Source organism: Manis pentadactyla, chromosome 7 (genome assembly GCF_030020395.1).
Source record: "Manis pentadactyla isolate mManPen7 chromosome 7, mManPen7.hap1, whole genome shotgun sequence".
NCBI lineage: Eukaryota > Metazoa > Chordata > Mammalia > Pholidota > Manidae > Manis > Manis pentadactyla.
The window spans coordinates 23,021,638-23,042,117 of NC_080025.1; positions in this window are offsets into that span (position 1 = coordinate 23,021,638).

Sequence of the window (20,480 nt, forward strand, 5' to 3'; positions counted from 1 at the left end):
AAGTACATATGGGATGTGAACAGTTCCCAGGAATGTGTTGTTTTAATTTGTCTGATTTTTCTCAAAGTATTCAAATTCAGTTAGACAATATCCATCATATTATTGATAAGTTTTCACAAATCCCTAGGGTATCTAACTGGTTTTCTTGGTTTCACTGGATATGGCTGGTAAATGTAGGTCTGTTTTTGTTACGTATCTGTATTCCTATTCTGTTAGTGTGTGTACACAATTCAATTAGTAGTTTGTTAAAACCTATACATGCTTATGTTACTCTACATGAAGTTATGTCAAAGAAATAATCAATCTCTCCATGTTTTCTACCATCTGCTACTTGTAAACCTTTCTTCTTCCTTCCTAATTACAACCATTTAGTAGAATTCGTGTCTCATATCGAAAATTACCGAGTATCATAATTCTTCCAAGTGGTAAAGATACCTCAAGACAAATGCTGGACATAGAAGCCACAGGGCATAAATCTGCAAAGAAATAAAAAGCTAACCTTTTCAAACAATATTGCTTCTCTCTCACTTACCAACTTTACATTTCCCTGTATGGCCTCGGAAAATGGCTGGTTAGCCAGAGACGGGTAAGATTCCTCAAGGGAGGAACAACCTAAGACAGGCACAGTCACAGGGGGGCCATCAGGTGAGAAATTGGGGATCAACAGAGGTGAAGCTTAGAACCTCACCCCCCCTGTTTTGAGAGAAATCTTCTGCATCCGTGGATGTTTTGTTGCCCTTATGTAGCTTGGATTAATACTTAGTCTATAGGCACAGATCTGATCATCTACATTTGCCCTCTTACAGCACTAAATTATGTTTTCTACCTTTATCTTGCATCTACCTACCACTTCAGCATTTTATTAAAAAAATAAAATAAGGTAGAAATGTGGGATTCACATATAAATCAAGTATGAAAATCAAATGAATAATCATATCTGACTTGTTTATAGTTCATGATGTGTGATCAAAACTGAAAGTTTCTGTGATATGACTGCCCTTGCACTGTTCACCATGTAAGAACTTATTCAGTATGTAAGAACTTGTTCACCATGTAAGAACTTGTTTGTAATGCTTCAGAAGATTGGAGACTTGAGAATTAGGCTTGGAGTTTATTAATGATTGTGCATTGAGTCCCCTATACAGAGTTTTGTTGTTGTTAACAACCATTTGATCAATAAATATGAGAGATGCCCTCTTAAAAAAAAAATTCTCATGTCAAGTCACTGAATATGAATGAGAAAATAGCCTCTGTTGTTTTTGTGTCTGACAAACAAGACTGGAGGGGGGGGAAATAGCATAACTTGTCACAGCTCTACATACTGAGAAGTAACTTAGAGGCTAATATTTGCCCTCCCAGTATCTCTCAGGAGAAGAGCAACACTGAGTATTTATGCTCTGCATCCTGACAGAGTCTAGAATAAACAGTGTCCTGGGCTGACCACAGAGATAGAAATGGAAATCTTACTGATGTAAAGATTCAACAGCAAAGTAACAAAGGGGACGCAATTATGAACACCATCAACTTACTCGTTGCAAGACAGTGTCTTCGCAGCAGGAGTAGGCACTGATGAGAATGACAATGCATGGGTTTATTTATCTCTTTTATCTCACTTGCCTTGTTACCTGCATTCTACTTGCTCCTTTTTGTTAGTACGTTGATTCTGCTAAAATGTTACTACAAAAAACATGCCCCCCCCATAAGAGACAAGAGCTTAGTACTGCCAGGATTCCTTTGTCTAGCTAATCCTGGCAACCACTTAATTTTTGTGATTACATGGACCCTTAGATAGGACTCTGCTTTTAAAACAGATTCCCCATTTATTCTTGCCATCATGTCTCCCTAATTAGGAAAGCACCAAAGTCTCTAGGTGAGATGACTAATTGATTTTTTTTTGCTGCTGGAAATGTCCCTAAGATAAGGAGAGGATAAGTGGATTCCAGTGTGTATGTGTGGATGAGAATCGGGTGTTTTTCCTGGAGGGAGGAATGAGTACTGCAAAGGATCTGGGCTGCTGAGGAAACACATTCCACACTCTAATACTAACTATGCTCTTGCTGGCTGACTGTGAACATCTCTTCCCAACTCCTCATTCAGTTACATCACGGTGGTACTTTGAAATTGTGAGGGTATTTACACCATGGAAATTGACAAATGCTAAATAAATTGATTTTTCCTTTTGTCCAGGGTGCTAGTTGTTGAACATTTGCTAGCATATCACTGAGTGTGGCTGAACATTAGTGCCATGCCTGTATGATACCATAAATATTCTAACCTGGGTTACTTTATTCTGAGGAAATGAAACACAGGCATGTTTGATTGCTTTGAAAGGCAAATCTCTATTTTTCTGTTCCTCAAAATCACTGTACTTGCCTCTTTTGAATTTCTTGCTACAGATAATAATCTGTTTACCTATGTTCCTCTTGTCTATGGCCTGGTGAGTTCCTTACAGGTAGAACAGTGTTTGACATTTCTTTGTTTACCTAGTTTTTAGTCTTGTCAGAGCCCTGATAGTTCCTGGACTTGCTACTTTTGGATTTCTTCATCTCTAACAAAATGGAAATATTATGTGTCCTAACAATGTCTTGAGGTTATTGCGAAACTCAAGCAATAGAATGCAAATGTTAGCCACTCTCCTTGGTAGGGGCCTCACTTAAAATTTTTAAAAGCATGCTGCAAAATGCAGAACATAATATGCATATCCTTATTTATTAGATATAATTTGGAGACAGTGTAAAGAATCAGAGGGACCTTTGTTGAAACAGTAATTTGCTACTTCTAAACTGTATGACTTTTAAGAAAATCATGTAACTATTTTGAGCCTGTTTCCATATTAATTTACAAGTATATAAAACGAAGGTGACAGGATTAAGATGAAAATGACAATGACATACTATATAGGAAGCTCCTAACCAGCACCATTGCAGGCAGGTAGTAAATGCTTGACAAGTATTCATTCCCTCCCCTAACCTCCTATACAATAGAACCTTTGTATAGATGAAACTGCCTAATGATGTGAATCTCAGTCATCTCGATCTTAATGATCATACTTTTCATCGCAACTATGGACAAAAAGCTTTCCAAAGTGATGATCTCTCACTACGTCGATAACTAACAGTGAGCTTCCAAATCCAGCCTACTTTAGATGTTACTTCTGTTTTATAAAGAAGAAACAAAATTCCAGCCAATTAATTACCAATATCAACATACCAGCAGCAGATGAATGTCTTCCAGCAAAGGTCATTGGATGTTTTATGCAGAGTATAACTTAATTTTGGAGGACTGTTGTTAAAAGTCCCCATGCCATTCCTCTTTTACAACATTTAGCATAATGTGATGCTCACAGTCAGAGGCTGCTTCTGTTAAGTTTGTGTAATAGAAATCATTTGGTACTTATCTTTCTCTGCAAATGGTAGGATTTGTTTTCTTCTTATGGCTGAATAATATTCCATCCTTCAGTGGGCTGGGACATCAACCTGTGTGCACTTGAATGATAGATTGGTTTTCTCTGTCTGGGCCCAATTTATGAGCTAAGCGAAGCTCAGGGCTCTTACCCTTTCAAAACAAGTATACTAGATGAGACTAGAGCAGAGGACCAGAAGCTTTGCCAGACATCTCTCAACACTTCCTGGCCTTTGCTTTATTTGTGAACATACTCACTCAAAATCATCTAACTACACCATTTTTGAAGTGTGCATATGCAATTAGGACTGATCACTGACTCCACTTGGCAGTATATTTCCCAGACCTTATGACGCCATGACAACTTGCTTTAACTGAACCTCAGAAGTGGGAAAAAGAACATCTTACATGCCATAACCTATATAAAGTGAGACATAAAGTGGTATTATTCAGTTTCTTAAAAAATGTTGGTAGGGTCACTTAGATCACATGGTTACAAATGAATTCTACCATTTGTAAATAACTTCCTCACTTTGAAAAAAGCCAGTGTTATTATCCTGCTCTTTAAGTAGCAACCAGAGCTTATGAGAGAAGTATCTTAGCTCTTGCTCATAAGTGACTTGGACTCATGTTGGCTTCTCTGGGCTCCCAAGCCCTCATACATACTGTTTACTTTTTAAATTTTTTAAATTAAGATATCATTGATATACAATTTTATGAAGGTTTCACATGAAAAACATTGTGGTTTCAACATTCACCCATATTATCAAGTCCCCCCAACCCCATTGCAATCACTGTCCATTAGTGTAGTAAGATGCTATAGAGTCATTACTTGTTTTCCTTCTGCTGCACTGCCTTCCTGGTGACCTGCCTATATTGTGTGTGCTAATTATAATACCGCTTAGTCCCCTTCTCCCTCCCACATTCACAACCTTCCCCAGCTCCTTCCCTTTGGTAGCCAGTACTCCACTACTCCCTTTTGTAGTCTGTGAGTCTGCTGCTGTTTTGTTCCTTCAGTTTTGCTTTGTTCTTATACTACACAAATGAGTGAAATCATTTGGTACTTATCTTTCTCTGCCTGGCTTATTTCACTGAGCATAATACCCTCTAGCTCCATCCATGTTGTTGCAAATGGTAGGATTTGTTTTCTTCTTATGGCTGAATAATATTCCATTGTGTTTATGTACCACATCTTCTTTATCCACTCATCTACTGATGGACACTTAGGTTGCCTCCATATCTTGTCTATTGTAAATAGTGCTGTGATAAACATAGTGGTACATATGTCTTCTTGAATCCAGGATCTTGTTTTCTTTGGGAAAATTCCTAGGAGTGGAATTCCTGGGTCAAATGGTGTTTCTATTTTTAATTTTTTGAGGAACCTCCATATTACTTTCCACAATGATTGAACTAACTTGCATTCCCACCAGCAGTGTAGGAGCATTTGTTGTTCCTTTTCTTTTGGATTTTGGCCGTCCTAACTGGTGTTAGGTGCTATCTCATTGTGGTTTTAATTTGAATTTCCCTGATAATTGGTGATGTGGAGCATTATCATGTGCCTGTTGGGCATTTGAATTTCTTTTTTGGAGAAGTGTCTGTTCAGATCCTCCTCCCATTTTTTAATCAGGATTTTCTTTTTGGGTGTTGAGACATGTGAGCTCTTTGTATATTTTGCATGTTAACCCCTTATCAGATAAGTCATCTATCTTCTCCCATACTGTAGGATGCCTTTTTGTTCTGCTGATGATGTCCTTTGCTGTACAGAAGCTTTTTAGCTTGATGTAGTCCCATTTGTTCATTTTTGCTTTTGTTTACCTTGCCTGAGGAGATGTGTTCAGGAAAAAGTTGCTCATGTTTTGTATTCAAGAGATTTTTTTCCTATGTTTTCTCCTAGTAGTTTTATAGTTTCATGACTTCCATTCAGGTCTTTGATCCATTTTGAGTTTACTTTTGTGTGTGGAGTTAGAGAATAATCCAGTTTCATTCTCTTGCATGTAGCTGTCCAGTTTTGCCAACACCAGTTGTTGAAGAGGCTGTCATTTCCCTGATGTATATTCATGGCTCCTTTATCATGTATTAATTGGCTGCATATGTATGGGTTTATATCTGGGCTCTCTAGTCTGGTCCATTGGTCTATGGGTCTGTTCTTGTGCTAGTACCAAATTGTCTTGATTACTGTGGCTTTTTAGTAGAGCCTGAAGTCAGGGAGCATAAACCCCAAGCTTTATTCTTCCTTCTCAGGATTGCTTTGGCTATTCGGGGTCTTTTGTGGTTCCATATGAATTTTAGAACTATTTGTTCAAGTTCGTTGAAGAATGCTGTTGGTATTTTGATAGGGATTGCATTGAATCTGTAGATTGCTTTAGGCAGGATGGCCATTTTGACAATATTAATTATTCTTATCCATGAGCACAGGTTGTATTTCCATTTATTGGTGTCTTCTTTAATTTCTTATAGTTTTCAGGTTAAAGGTCTTTCACCTCCTTGGTTAGGTGTATTCCTAGATATTTTATTCTTTTTGATGTAATTATAAATGAAATTGTTTTCCTGATTTCTCTTTCTGCAAGTTCATCATTAGTATATAGGAATGCAACATTTCTCTGTGTATTAATTTTGTATTCCACAACTTTGCTGAATTCAGTTATTAGTTCTAGTTTTTGCATGGTTTCTTTAGGGCTTTTATGTATGTACTATTTATTACTGATAATCTGTATGTATTTGTATCTGTCTCTTTCATTGGAGTGTAACCTCTTCTAGGCCAGGAGCTGTAATGGTTTCATCTTTCTACTTTCTGAACCTAGCATAGTAGCTGGTACACAGTATACACTCAAAATTTTTTATTATTTCACTCATTCTCTTAAATCCAACTTAAAAGGAAGGGCCAGGGGGAAAGGTGACACCAAACAATAATTGTGCACAAATCTTATCCAATCAGGTGAATGAAGCTGTGATTGCTTGTATCTATAATTTATTCAAGTCAATAGTTACCTCCCAGGGCACTTCTGGACTAATTAGATTAACTGTTACTGTCAGGGCTATCTAATTGCTTATCCTGAAGAAAGCAAATTGCAGACAGTAGATATCAATGTAAAATCAAACAGAAAACAGGTGTTTGCTAATTAAAACTGAGATTTTAATGAATGACCCCTGTGGGTTTGGTGAATAAATACCACTCCCAACATCTGTTGCATAATTTACACTCTCTGTCTCTCTCATTAAATCTCTCTCTCTCTCACTCACTGTCTTTCTCTCTCTCCTCTCCTGTCCTCCTCCACCCAGTTTGCCTACATCTCAATGAATAACTGTGAAATGACAAACAAAAAGCCCCATAATCTTTGCTCTTTGATACAGGACAAAAACAGTTGTTTCTGTCCAGGTAACTGTAAGTAAACCAACCATAAATAACTAAAAATAGAACACAGCCTATTACATACACATATGCATTTACCTAATAGTTCATGCATTAAAGATAGTAGTATATTGGTAAAAGAGGTGGCAGGAGTGGAAGGGATGGGGAAAGATCACATTAAAACATTTTAATGCATTAATTGGTCATGGTACCCGGGAGGAGGCCTATTGTGAGTTCTGGTTCATCTAATATTTGAGACTTTATTTTGAGTTAATTGGTTTCTTGCTGAGATGACCTCATCTGATGGATGTTGGTTTTTGCTTTTCTATCTACTTGAAAGTAAAAGAGAAGAAGAGAATTTTAAAATATAATAAATCTATGGAATATAGTTGGTAAGGTTTAACTCTATTTTTAGGAAAGCTCAAATAAGGGAGCAACTTAGAATGATATAATAGGAAGGATACAAGCAAATGTCAGGGCCTTTTGTTGAAATCATCATTGCAGAAACATTTTTCCACCATTAGTCTTTGTGTGTTTGCATGCTTCAGTAAGTGAATTTCTAGTTGTAGCTATTTCATGCAATTAAAGTTGACTGTAATGTCTCAGCCACAGAAGCTTTGTGGGTTTGGCAAAGGTATTGAGTGCTGTGTAAACTAATAAACTATCCAAATTTTGAAATCTAAGGCAATCAAGTGGCTTCCGGACAAGTCTCTCCACCAGTCTAAAATGCCAGATCAGAAGGCTATAGGCTAAGAGCTAGTATCAAGTCTCTAAGATGGGTGGGGAATACTCTCTTCTACCTCTTCACCCCCCATGCCTTCTTCTCTCCTACTGCTCTTTTCCCTGACTAAACTTCCCTGACTGAAAGTGAAATTCCTTTTACTCTTAGGCACTTGAATTTTAAAAAATCAAATATCAATTACATACGAAAGGACTTTTATGTTGGTATGTATTTTAAAAAGCACAACTATCCCTTTTAAAATGCAGGGTATGCTATCACTTAATTTAAGAAAGGAAATATAACTAATAACCTTGAAGTCCCACATTTTAGAGATTTCCCTGAATTTTATTTTGTCATTCCTTTGCTTTTATCTTAAGAGTTTTAACATATATGTATGTATCCCTAAAACGGTATACATCTTAGTTGTGCACATTTTTTACCATTTACCAATGAACCATGACAAGTGTTCTCCTGTGACTTGCACATCATTTTGTTATGAAATCCATCACTCAATTTCAGTATGTTGAATTACACTAATTGTTTGAGTAACTAGAAAAACAAGTTTGGTCATTATGTATCATACTTTTTATATATTGTTGAACTTGATTTGCCAACATTTTGTTCAAGATGTATTCATCTATATCCGTGAGTGAGCTAGCGTGGCCTTCTGTTTTCATATACTGTACTGTCTTTTTATTATTTTAGAACAAGTAACTTCCGTGTGTCTCATTTTCTCTTCTACTCAAATGAGAAGATTTATTGTGGTGTCTCTCTCCTCTTTCATTGTTTTATTTTAGGGGTGGAGGACAGGGGATAGGCATAACTTGTCTTCTCGAAGTAATGGTTTGCTAGAATAATGAGGATCCATATGTTTTCCTAATGGAGAGTAACGGATATCAACAGAATCCTGGATTTTCAGGTGTGAGCAGTAAATGATTTAGGCTTTGAGTTGTCACCACTGGGTAGGGCCTGAATATGTTTAATGTGTGTGGAGAAGGGGGAAATGCACATTTGATGATCAGAAGTGTTGACTATGACAAAACCTGCTGATTAATCATCAAATCCATTTTGTGTTCTTCCTAGCAATTAGCAAGGCTACATTTTCTGACCACTCCAGCAGTTAGGTATGACCATGCAATGGGTGTTGAGCAAAAGGTGATGAATATTATTTCCAGACTTTTACCAGAAAGTCCTTCTATGGGTGATCCTCCTTGCTCTTTTTTCTTTGATATGATGCCACAAACACATCCACATTTGCAGTGGTGGTTACAAGGTGGTAGAAGGTGCTGTAGTCTCTGACCATAGGGTAGGCGACCTAGAGATCAGGAACACTTACTTAGCACACCACGATAGAGAAATAAACTTGCTTTCTATATCTGCTGAGACAGTGGGGTATATCTGTAAGAATAGCTCTATTACTCCAACTAACACATTCTAGTGTCTTTCTTCTCTGCTCCCACAACTTCAGAAATCTGGCAGACAAACTAGCTAATTTATGTTTTTCTTAATCTCATTTTTATTTTTTGCTACACTTTTTTTTTTGCTTCTTTTTTGCTACACTGAATCGTAGGTAATTTTCTCCCATCTATCTCTCATTTCACTCAATATTTCTTTACACATGGCTAGTCTGCTAATTTAAATGATCACATTACTTATTTCTAAAATATTACATTTAAAAATATTTTCTTGGTCATTTTAAATTTCCTTTCTGTACTCCTTGTACTTTTTTAAATGTTTTCCTTAAATATATCAGGCCCTTCATATTCTTCAGTGAAATTCTGAAAACTTGTTTAGGATCTGATTTTGTAGTCTTTTTTCTGCTTTCACATAGCAGTGGCTTGTTTATTTGCACAAGTTGTGATTATTAGTATCTTGCAAGCTTGTTTTCCCTGCAACTTTTTCTCTGTTGCCTTTGTTTCTGTATATGAACTGTGTTTCTTGAAAGATTATCTGAATTTACTTCTGTCTCATGCCTGAGGACGCTAGCAACCCAAAGCCACTGGACTGGGCACTCAATTTAAAGTTATTTTATTTTAGTGTTGGAGGGAGCAAATGGATACTATAGATTTTTTTGCCAAAATTAGTATTGCTGAGTTTGCGATAGCAATTCTTATAAGACACACCATTTTTCTCTCTTCCCATTACCTCTTTTTCTCCAAATCAAGACTGGAAGCCAGTGCTTTTTTTTTCTGGTGTCCTTCTTTAGGAGGAGTTTTTGTTGTTATTACTTACCACAAAGTTAAAGAGTTTATTTTCCTTGGTGAGGTGGGATGGGGGGAATTTTAGCTTTATGTAGGAGTCTCTAATCTACCACCTTTCTCGGTCATGCCTTAGTTGTATCTCCGCATTTTCCTTAAGCAGTCCATTAAGATGAAACTCCAGACTCCATGATCAGCAAAATGTCCCAGAGTGAATATTGGCTTCATAGTGCATTCACCCATCTGTAATTCCACTTTTTTAGGATTTCTGTCCTTAAACTTAGGTAACTTTGTTCATATGTTATAAGATATGCTGTCCATATTTATCCAGGCCTTTTATATGCTTATCTCTAAAAAGTGGACATTGAGTTCCTTATAGTTTCAGAAATGGAATCCCTTCTTCCAGTCTTCATGCATAATAATATATATACATAGATATCTATGGTGTTGCCTTACTAGCAGCATTAACACCTCAACCAACTCAGACAGACTGTGTTGTTACACACACATAAATTCATATCTGCAGCCTTTATTCTTAGAAACTGGGAAGTGGGTTGGTAGAATGATGGTGCTAAGTGGTATTCCTGTGAATAAATAGTAGAGTTCTATGAAAGCTAAAAGTACTCAAGAAATATTGAGTGAAGATGATAATGATTACATCCTGGGCTGAATAAAGTGACGATGAGATCTTGTTAGCAAATAGAAAACTGTAAGGGCTCATGTCTGTGGATATGGAGATGGTTCAAGTTTGTTTGTATAGAAGGATGTAAGGAAAAATCCACAGGGAACAATGCCAGTTAGTACCATATTACTGAAGAACTTTCAAACCTAATGGGAAAGATAAAATAATTTAAAATATATTCTACACATTATTTATAACCCACTTTGCACCAAAATATATTTCAGTGGAGACACTCATAATTTTTTCCATTACCTATATTTTTATGGCCTTGCTAAAATGGGTCCAAATAATAGCCTTAGAGCTAGAAGGCCAGAGCAAAACCAAACAAGCTGACTTTTTAAAAATTTATTCAAAGGCAACATTTGCTGAGGTTGGCTGTTTACCCCCAAAACACAGTCTGCTTGCTACACAAGGTAGGAGTCTGTTCCTACTATGACCATGTCCATTTTCAGAAAGTCTCTCCCAGTATTCCTGACCTTAGAGAGTTGCTATCATGAAAGATTCAACTCATTAAGCAGTTATAAGAGATTCTGATTAGTTTTAAGGAAATAACCCTGTTAGATGATCCTTGCACAGGGGAATCATGCTGGACCATTGCTCATCAAAGCCGCATTCTCGCTTTCCTTTGCACATGGAATATGCAGAGGACACGCTAACATGTAATGAGCAGATCTAATCTTAAAAGCTGTGCTAGCAGGCTTGCATATTAACAATAAGATTTATCTTCAGGCTGACACAGGTAGTCTTATTTTCCAAAGCAAATTTCAAAATTAGCAAATTACAACGTTATTACATGGTACAGAAGTACCTTGTTTGGCATGTTGTACTGTTTCCTTTTATACATAAGAATATTTAAATAGCTACAAGAGGACAAAAACCTGCTAGTTCTCTGTTTCTGGCAGCTTGCCATCCGAAGTGATCAAAGACTATAAATACCACGTGATAGATATTTTTTAAAGAGAAGATTTTTATGCAGTTTTATGAAGCAATAAAACTCCGTAAGCATCATTGGTGAAATTTGGGAAGTGCTAGGGTCATTTTTATCTTTCAGGCTGTAAACTACAGGATCGAAAGGGAGTGACTTCATAAAAATTCCAATCTCCTTTCCGTGGGCACACCAGCTTCATGGGAGGATTTAGCTAGCCTAATGGTGAAACTTTCAGGATGAACACTTTGTACTCATCATCCTGACCAGAAAGGTCCTTGATATCCTTGATATTATAAAATCTAGCCATTTGGAGGTTAAAGTAACAAATTAATCATTGCCAAGAACATAGCTTATATGAGCCATTCAGGAAACTATTGTGTTGCTATGTTCTCTAATAAGGGAGTAGATGGAAACCATGAAATGAATTCATATTACAAATGCACTTTTCATATTGTATTTATGGAACCCAAATGTATTAACTGAATATGCTTGCTGCACAGCCAATTAGCTTGATTTCACGGTAAAGATTTCATTTTCTTTTAAATATTAAAAAAATGCCCCAGTTCAAGTTTATAAGTGTTCTTAAAGCTACTCAGAAAGTGTCTCTGGAATATTAAATGGTCAATTTGTAGTAAGAACAGATATAAAATTATAATACAGTAAAGAATACAGGTGTGTCTACAACTCATAATTTATTTTCCCTACTCCTTCTTAATGAATCTGATACTCCATTATGCTGTTCCTTAGAACTTGCTTCACATTTTATGTGTAATAGGCTGAAACACATGAAATATATTATAACTTATTAACATATTTCCAATACTATCCTTAGTAAAGGGGCTAATGTTAATAAATAAGTTTATAATTATGTCCTTCAAGAACTTAGAAAAGTTGTGAGAAATAAGTTGTGGATTTTAAATCCCATGCGCCCACTTCCCATGATTCACAATCACTGCCAGAAGAGCAAGTTCCTGTCTTACATACATCCCACATTTGCATCATCCTTGTCTTATCCACAACCTTCATATAGTGAAATTTTTGACCACTTTCCTTGTGTCAATCTCTCTACTAGCTCCTTTCAATATGCCTTTAATCCTTATGTTTGTCCATGACTTGGCATTTTAAAGCTTTTCCTAATTACTTCCTATATCTACTTCCTTGCTTAGATATGACCCAATTTCCTCTGACCCTTCAAAATGATAAGATTATTTTTCCCTTTCCATATTGGGGCCTGAAAATAAGTGGTACTAGATATCAGATTTCTCAATATCTTGTGCCTTCTTCAGATCTTTTTTTTTTTAATTTCAGCTTTATTCAGATATAATTGATATATAAAAATTGTAAGATATTTAAATTGTACATCAGTGACTTGATACATGTATACATTATAAAAGCATTTCTCCCATCTAGTTAATTAACACACCCAGCACCTCACGTATATATCTTTTTGTTTGTGTGAGAGCACATTTACATTCTTTCTTCACAAATTTCAATTATAAAATGCAGCATTATCAACGACAGTCACCAGATTATACATTAGATCCTCAGACCTTATTTATCTTATAACTGAAGGTTTGTACTCTTTTACCAACCTCTCCCTATTTCCACCCCCCACCCCAGTCCTTGGCAACAACTTTACTACACTATTTTTATGAGTTTGACTTATTTTATTAATATTATTATTTTTTGTTTTCCAGATATTAGTGAGATCATATAGTATTTGTCTTTCTCTGTTTAGCTTATTTCACTTAGAGTAATACCATCAAAATCTATCTATGTTGTCACAAATGGCAGGGTTTCCTTCCTTCTTTATGGTTGAATAATGTTCCATTTGTGTGTGTGTATATAGACAAACATATATATATATTAAATATGTATATATATACACACACATATACATACATATATATATGCCTATATATCAGATTTTCTTTATCTATTCATCTGTTGATGGACACTTAGGTTATTTCCACATCTTGGCTATTGTGAGAAATGGTGCAATCAATTCGATAGTGCAGATACCTCTTCAATATCCTGTTTTCATTTCTTTTGGATATATATATTCAGAAGTGGCTTTGCTAGATCATATGGTAGCTCTAGTTTTAATTTTTCAGGGAGCCTACATATTGCTTTCCACAATGGCTGCATTAACTTTCATTGTCACCAACAATGCACAAGGGCTCCCTTTTCTCCATGTCCTTGCCAACACTTGTTCTCTCTTGTTTTGATGATAGCCATTCTAACAGTCATGAACTGATAACTCATTGTGATTTTGATTTTCAATTCCCTGAATATTAGTGATGCTGAGCACCTTTTCATGTATCTGTTGGTTATTGTGTGTCTTCTTTGGAAAAATGACTGTTTAGGTGCTGTGCCCATTTTGAATTGGATTGTTCGGTTTTGTTTTTTGTATTAAGTTGTATGAGTTCTTTATATGTTTTGTATATTAACCCCTTATCAGATTTGGTTTGCAGATATATACTCCCATTCTGAGATTGCCTTTCATTTTATTGATGGTTTCCTTTGCTGTGCAGATGCTTTTCAGTTTGATGCAGTCCCACTTACTAACTTCTGCTTTTGTTGGTTCAAATTCAAAAAGCCATTGTCAAGGCTGATGTCAATGAGCTTGTTTTCTTCTGAGAGTTTTATAGTTTTGATCTCATTTATAAGTATTTAATCCATTCTGGGTTAATTTTTGTGTATAGTAGAAGATAGGGGTCCAGATTGGTTCTTTTGCATGTGGCTGTCCAGTTTTCGCAACACCATTTTTTGAAGAGACTATCCTGTCCTCATTAAGTATTCTTGGCTCCTTTGTCATAGATTAATTGATCATATATGCAGGGGTTTGTTTCTGGGTTGTTTATTCTGCTCCATTGATCTATGTGCCTGTTTTTAATGCAGATACCGTGCTCTTTTGCTTACTATAGCTTTGTCTCTTTCCATTTACTTACATCTTATTATATCTACAATATATTGAGTTTCAAAACTTAAAAATCATAATTCAGTAGCCCAATAAAATAACAGGATAAAAAACTTGGGCATACACTTTCCAGAATTCACAAATGGCAAGAAAGCATATGAAAAGATTGTCAACATAATTTGTCATTATGATGTGCAAACTGAAACTACATACAGCTTATTAGGATGACTAAAATGGAAAGACTGACCATACCAAGTTTTGGGGAGGATTTCAGGGAATTGAATTCTCATACACTGACTGTGGGGATGTTGAATGACAACTACTTTGGGAACTTTGACAGATTCTCAATTAAACAAGTGTCTATGACAGACTCAAGCATTACATTTCTAGATTTTTACCTATCAGAAAAGTAAAACACATGTTCATTTAAAGAATTATGCATGCATGTTCATTGCAGTGTTCTTGTAATAGTACAAAACTGGAAACAACCAAAATATCCATCAATATTTGAGTGGATAAACTAATTGTTTATATTCATACAACAGGATATTATTCAGCAATAAAAGGCAATGAACTTGATATGTGCAAGATCAGGATGGATTTCAAGATAATTATGTGAACAAAAACTGTGTTCCATATGATTCAATTTACTTAAAATTCTAGAAGTTCTAACTAGTCTAAAAAATTCTAACTGGCCTAAGTAGAAATCAGATAAGTGGTTGCCTGGGAGAAGGGGCCAAATGGAGGGTGTAAAAATAAGGATTACAAAAGGCATAAGGATCATTTAGGGGGTAGTGGATATATTCAATATCTTGATTATGGTGATTGTTCCACAGGTATATATACATATGTACATACATATATATTAAAATGAATCAAAACATATACTTTAATCATCTACAGTTTGTATAAATTAAAGCTATTAAAAAATTTTGCCAAAGAATTTTGTAATGGTGACAATGACAGGAGATTCAGTGCCATTGTGAAAATAAAATCTTTATTGAGTTGAGTTCAAGATAGAATTATTTGAGAGAAACTAGAGACAGTGAATGCAGCTGTGAAAAGTCAATTAATACCTGGTTCTTCTCTCTCCTGGGCACAAAGGAAGGTACTTCCTTGTGCCCTTGATAAAAGTGGAAGCACAAGTTGGTATACAGGTGTAATAGATTAAAATGACTTTAGTTGTTTGGCCAGCAGTTGGAGGACAGCTTCACTGTACTGTTGCCTACCCCACAGTACACTTTGTATGAATTAAACGTGAATTCTTGTGCAAAAGCACTAAGATGGAGGTTTCTTGTCACTGCAGCATAATCTGGTCTGTCTCTAGTGATGTGATAGTGGTTTCAAGTAGTTTCACTATAAAGGGTAGCAGAAAAAAGATGTTGGATCAAGGATGGTTATTTTTTATAAGATGGGAGTTAGGACATTTTTGTGTAAAAGTTCCTGAATAGGTAAAAAGTTTTATTCTATACAGTAATTATTTGCAAACAAACAAAAACCATTCCTTAGGCAAATGACTTTCAGCTTTGACTTGTCCACTCAGCCAGCTACTGTTCTACAGTAAACAAATTACACGATCGTACATGGTAGCCCTATATCCAAATCAGAAGAATGAAAGTTGTCCTTAGGAGAAAGAACAGTTCATCCATTAAAATAGAATGCACGGTATAGTGTAGTACAGTGGTGCACTTATAGGGAAGTGGGTAAATTTACTTGTGGGAGGTTTAATTATTCATTCTATAAATATTTACTGATTGACTGCTATTATACCAGCCACTATTCTAAGAGTTGGGGATGCAGAAATGGAAAAACAAAAAACCAGAAGCAACCCTGCCTCCTTAGAGCTTGCATTCTAGTGGGGTGAGGGGAGATTGGTGAAAGTCAAACAAAATAAATAATTTTGCATTATGTTAGAATTAATAAGTACTATAGGAAGAAATAAAATAATAAGTGAAAGAAAAAAGGAAGTGTGGAGAAGAGATAAGAAATATGGATGTTTCTTTTGGGCATATATTCTCAGTGAAATAGGAAGCAAGGTCCTCAGCAGAAGATGTGTTAATAATAACCTGAGTAAGAGAATCAGATTTGAACTAGTGATCTGGGAATGTAGGAGAGTGAATTGTTTAGGGAAATGTGATGGGATTGCCAGGCAGCACTGAGGGACCACTTGAGATTTTAGGTAATAAAATTGAAATAAATCCTATCAATATGATACATAGTTTTCTCTAGCCATTTTCAGCTGAATGAAAGCAGACAGGTGAACATGGATTCAACAGGTGGAGAAAGGATTGGATTAACCTGCATTTCAGGTCATTTAATTATTCTCTGTTCACTCAACTGTAAAGCTCAGGAACATTTAACCCACAGTTTTTTATTTACTTTTCATACCCATTCATTCACTAAGTGATTTAATTATTCATTAATTTGCTCAACTAATGTGTATTGATCACTTCTATTGTTCACAGCACTGTGAAAATATGAAAATGAATCCTTGACCTCAGGAAATATTAATATAATATAACATAACAACACATAATGTGAAATACTGCAGTAGAAACCAGCTGTGCACTATGCAGCTTAAGCACTATAAGAGAGAAATACTCCATCACCAAAAAGGAGGTTGGTTAGGTCGACTGTGTGGTAAAGGAAAACTTCCCAAGAAGAGATGCTAAAGAAATATCTTGAAAGACCTTAATTAATTAAAGAAGGCAGATGAACTGCATGTAAAAAAGCATGTAAGATTCAGAAAGCAGAGCATGTTTAGGGAACCGATGTAGTTCATCTTTCAAGGGTCAGGTTTCTGGGTGGAGTGTCAAGCCATGAGGAAATGAGGAGGGAGAGATAAGCAAGGACTGAATTATGAAGAAGCACATCCCATACTAAGAAGGTAGGCTTTTATAAAAAGTGAGAAAGTGCTCATATGGGCTAAGTGAAGGACTGACATGGTCACACTTCCTTTTTAGAAAGAGCATTCTGACAACCTTGTAGACAAAGTATTGAAGGCAAGGAAGACTAAGGGTTAACCTGGTAGTCACTTTAAGTGTTTCAAAGACCTATCTTCTATTTATAGACTAGTTCCTGAACTTCTTGCCTTGATCTATAAATTCCACTTTGTGTCTGTGGTTTTACAGCCACCAACTTAGTTGCATTTTTTGTTGTTGTTATGCCAATGTTGACTCCTTGGATTTAAGTCTATCTTCACCATTTTCAGTTATGCTGCTTATTCCTTTTGAGTTTGATTTCCTTTCCTGTCTTTGTGGCACATGCTTGAACTTACTCATATAAAGCCACGCCCAGATAGGCCTGAGACTTCCTCCTTTTGGGGGCTTGTCCTTATCTCATGAATGAGACTAAATTAGGAACTAAATGAATAGCAATAGGAAGTAAATGAAAAATTGTTTCTGTAATGTTGAGGAGATGTAATTATTATTATATAATGGTGATTCTGGATATGAGGCATAATTGAGAAAAGGGAATAAAGGCCAATTTCTAAAATTCAGTAGCTAAATGTATAAATAATTAACACTGAAATATGGAATAGGAAAGAGACGGGAACAAGTTTTCAAGGGAACATGACAGTTTGCAGTTAAACATCTCTGTAAGAGGATGCTTAGTAAAACAGTTCAGATACAAGTTAGGCTCAGGAGGAAAGTGTGGCTGCAAGGTAAAACTGTGTGTGCCATGTTCGTAGAAGCAGTCTTGAAGGCCGCAAGTTGGTAAGAGGCCACCCAAGTATAACTGGGTGGTGGACAGTGAATTCCTCCATTCTTCTTGAAGGCAAGAATTTAGTTAAGAGACCCAATAGAGAGTTAAAGCCACAAAGGGTTTTTTATTTAGCAAAGTGAAAGGAAAGTACGCACCAGAGACAGAGAAGGGAGCTGACCCTGAGGGTGGGGAGCAGCCAGCTAGGTTTTGCCTTGTATGTTTATATGGAGCCTTATTTGGTTTTCTCCCTCCCATTTTGTCATTCTTAAATCAACCTTTGGATCCACCTTGGTTCCTCACCTGAAACCTCTTTGCACGTTTGTGTTCGCCATTTTCCCATGGGTGTCTAAGCGAAACCCACAGTGGAGCCAAAACTGCACTGTAAATGATATAATAATGGTATTAAAATATCCTCAGGGTCATTAGTGACAAGGTCTTCATTAAGTGCATCTGCTCTAAAATCAGGAAGCCCTAGTGACCCATATGTTTTGTTTATCAGTTTGTGGTGAACCATAAAAGGGGTTTGTCTAAGGGAAACCGGGCAGTCTCTGGGCAGAGACTGGGTGGAGATGAGTAGAGACTGGGTGGTCTGTTGACCTTTTGCCCCTCCTGCTCACATCTACTGTTTATCTAACAGCCTATTTTAACACAAGAAGATAGCCAAGGTCAGGGCCCTTAGCAATGATATAGTTAAGGAGTAGATGGAGGAAATAGCTCATTGGAATGCGGAGAAAAAGGAAATGAGGATGAAAGAAGAAACCTAGGAAAGGGCATTACAGAAGCCAAACTAAGAGGGACTAGTCAACAATGACCAACAGCTCTACTGAAGATTACACATTCTCAATGCCTCTTATATCAACTTTCTCGTTTTCATTCCTAAGGCTTCTGCCCGTATTGGTGAGATTACTCAATTGCTAGTATTTGTTTCTCAGACTATAAATTGTTCTTCAATTCAACCTTCATAGTTGTTAGATTATCATCTGAACAAATCAGTTCATGTTATTTTTCCTACCCAAATACAGTTGACCCTCAAAACTTGGGCTAGGGACATTGAACTCCTGTGCAGTAAAAAATCTGCATATAACTTTGGACTCCCCCAAAACTTAATCACTAATGGCCTACTGTTGACCAGAATCTTTACTGATGACATTAATAGTCAATTAACACATATTTTGTATGTTTTATGTATTATAAACTGTATTCTAACAATAAAGTAAGCTAGAGGAAAGAAAATGTTTTCTCAAATTATCTCAAATTTCCAAAAAATTTTCCAACATACTTATTGAGAAAATTCCATGTATATGTGGACCTGTGCCTTTCAAGCCCATGTTGTTCATGGTCAACTGTACCTAAAACCTCAAAACCTGGACAATGAATTTTAAGCTTTTTACCTAATGTTCAAACCTCCATGTGATGGTCTTAACCAATCTTCTAACTTCATTGTCCTACGATTCCTTCATCCTTTTCTTCCATTCATGGCTGATAAGTAACATGCTGGACTGGGCAGGCACTTTCAACCCTCCTGACTTGGCACATATCCTAGAATTACCCTCATCCTAGAATTACCGATACCCCTAGAGTGCATATATACCAAAGTATTCTTTTCATTCAAGACTTAAGTGTTAATGCCTTGTAAAGCCTTTTCCGAGCCCACTATTTATAAATACTTTGTTTTCTTGCAATGTGGACACATTATGTATCTATTTTCACATTTATTTTATTCCATTTCTTCTATAGGAAGTTTCATAATTACACACTCCTTAAAGTTAGTGACCCTGTTTTATTTTCCTGGTATTTCCTACCCCTCTAGGCATGACATTACAAATTTTGTATCCCTGCCATATATTTATTAAAATAATTGGTCCTTGAGCTTGGGCCAATTAGTTTAGGCCAAATTAAAAAGAATATTCTATAGGTGTTTGTGTATGTGTGTGCACACACACATATATGTGCGCATGTTTGCAAAGGCATATCTATCAATAACACCTTGCTCATTTTTCCCCAAACGTACTTACAAGTTTTAAGTAAATCACCTTATCAGAATCTAGAGGGTTTCATTTTCCAGTTGTTAAATGTAACATTTGGTACTTGATCTTGAGAGCACAGATGCTAATTGAAATTCTCCTTTTACTAAAGAGAAACTGAGGCCCAGTGAGATGTAATAATTCACTCTTGATGATACATATTCCAGCTCACATATGCATACGCTCTGGAAATTTTCCAAATCATTCAGTACCATCTCTCATTTGATTCAGTTACACAGAGTTATACATTTGTGGCTTTTAAGAATGTCAGAGCAGGGAGGCACTTAAAGATAATCTAATAATAATAACTGCATTTATGGCACTGTGTTAGGCACTTTACAAACATTAGTGCTCACAATGACCTTGTGAAATGGGTGTTCTTATCCACATTTTAATGAGAAATTTATTCTTAACAGGATAAAGTAACTTAACCCACAACTACCACTAGCAAGTGGCAGAGCTAAATTTCATGGGCAGATCTGTCTTGTTCCAATGTCCATGCTGTTGACTAGTTTAGATTAATATATTAATTAACTCTTGGCTCTTGTATG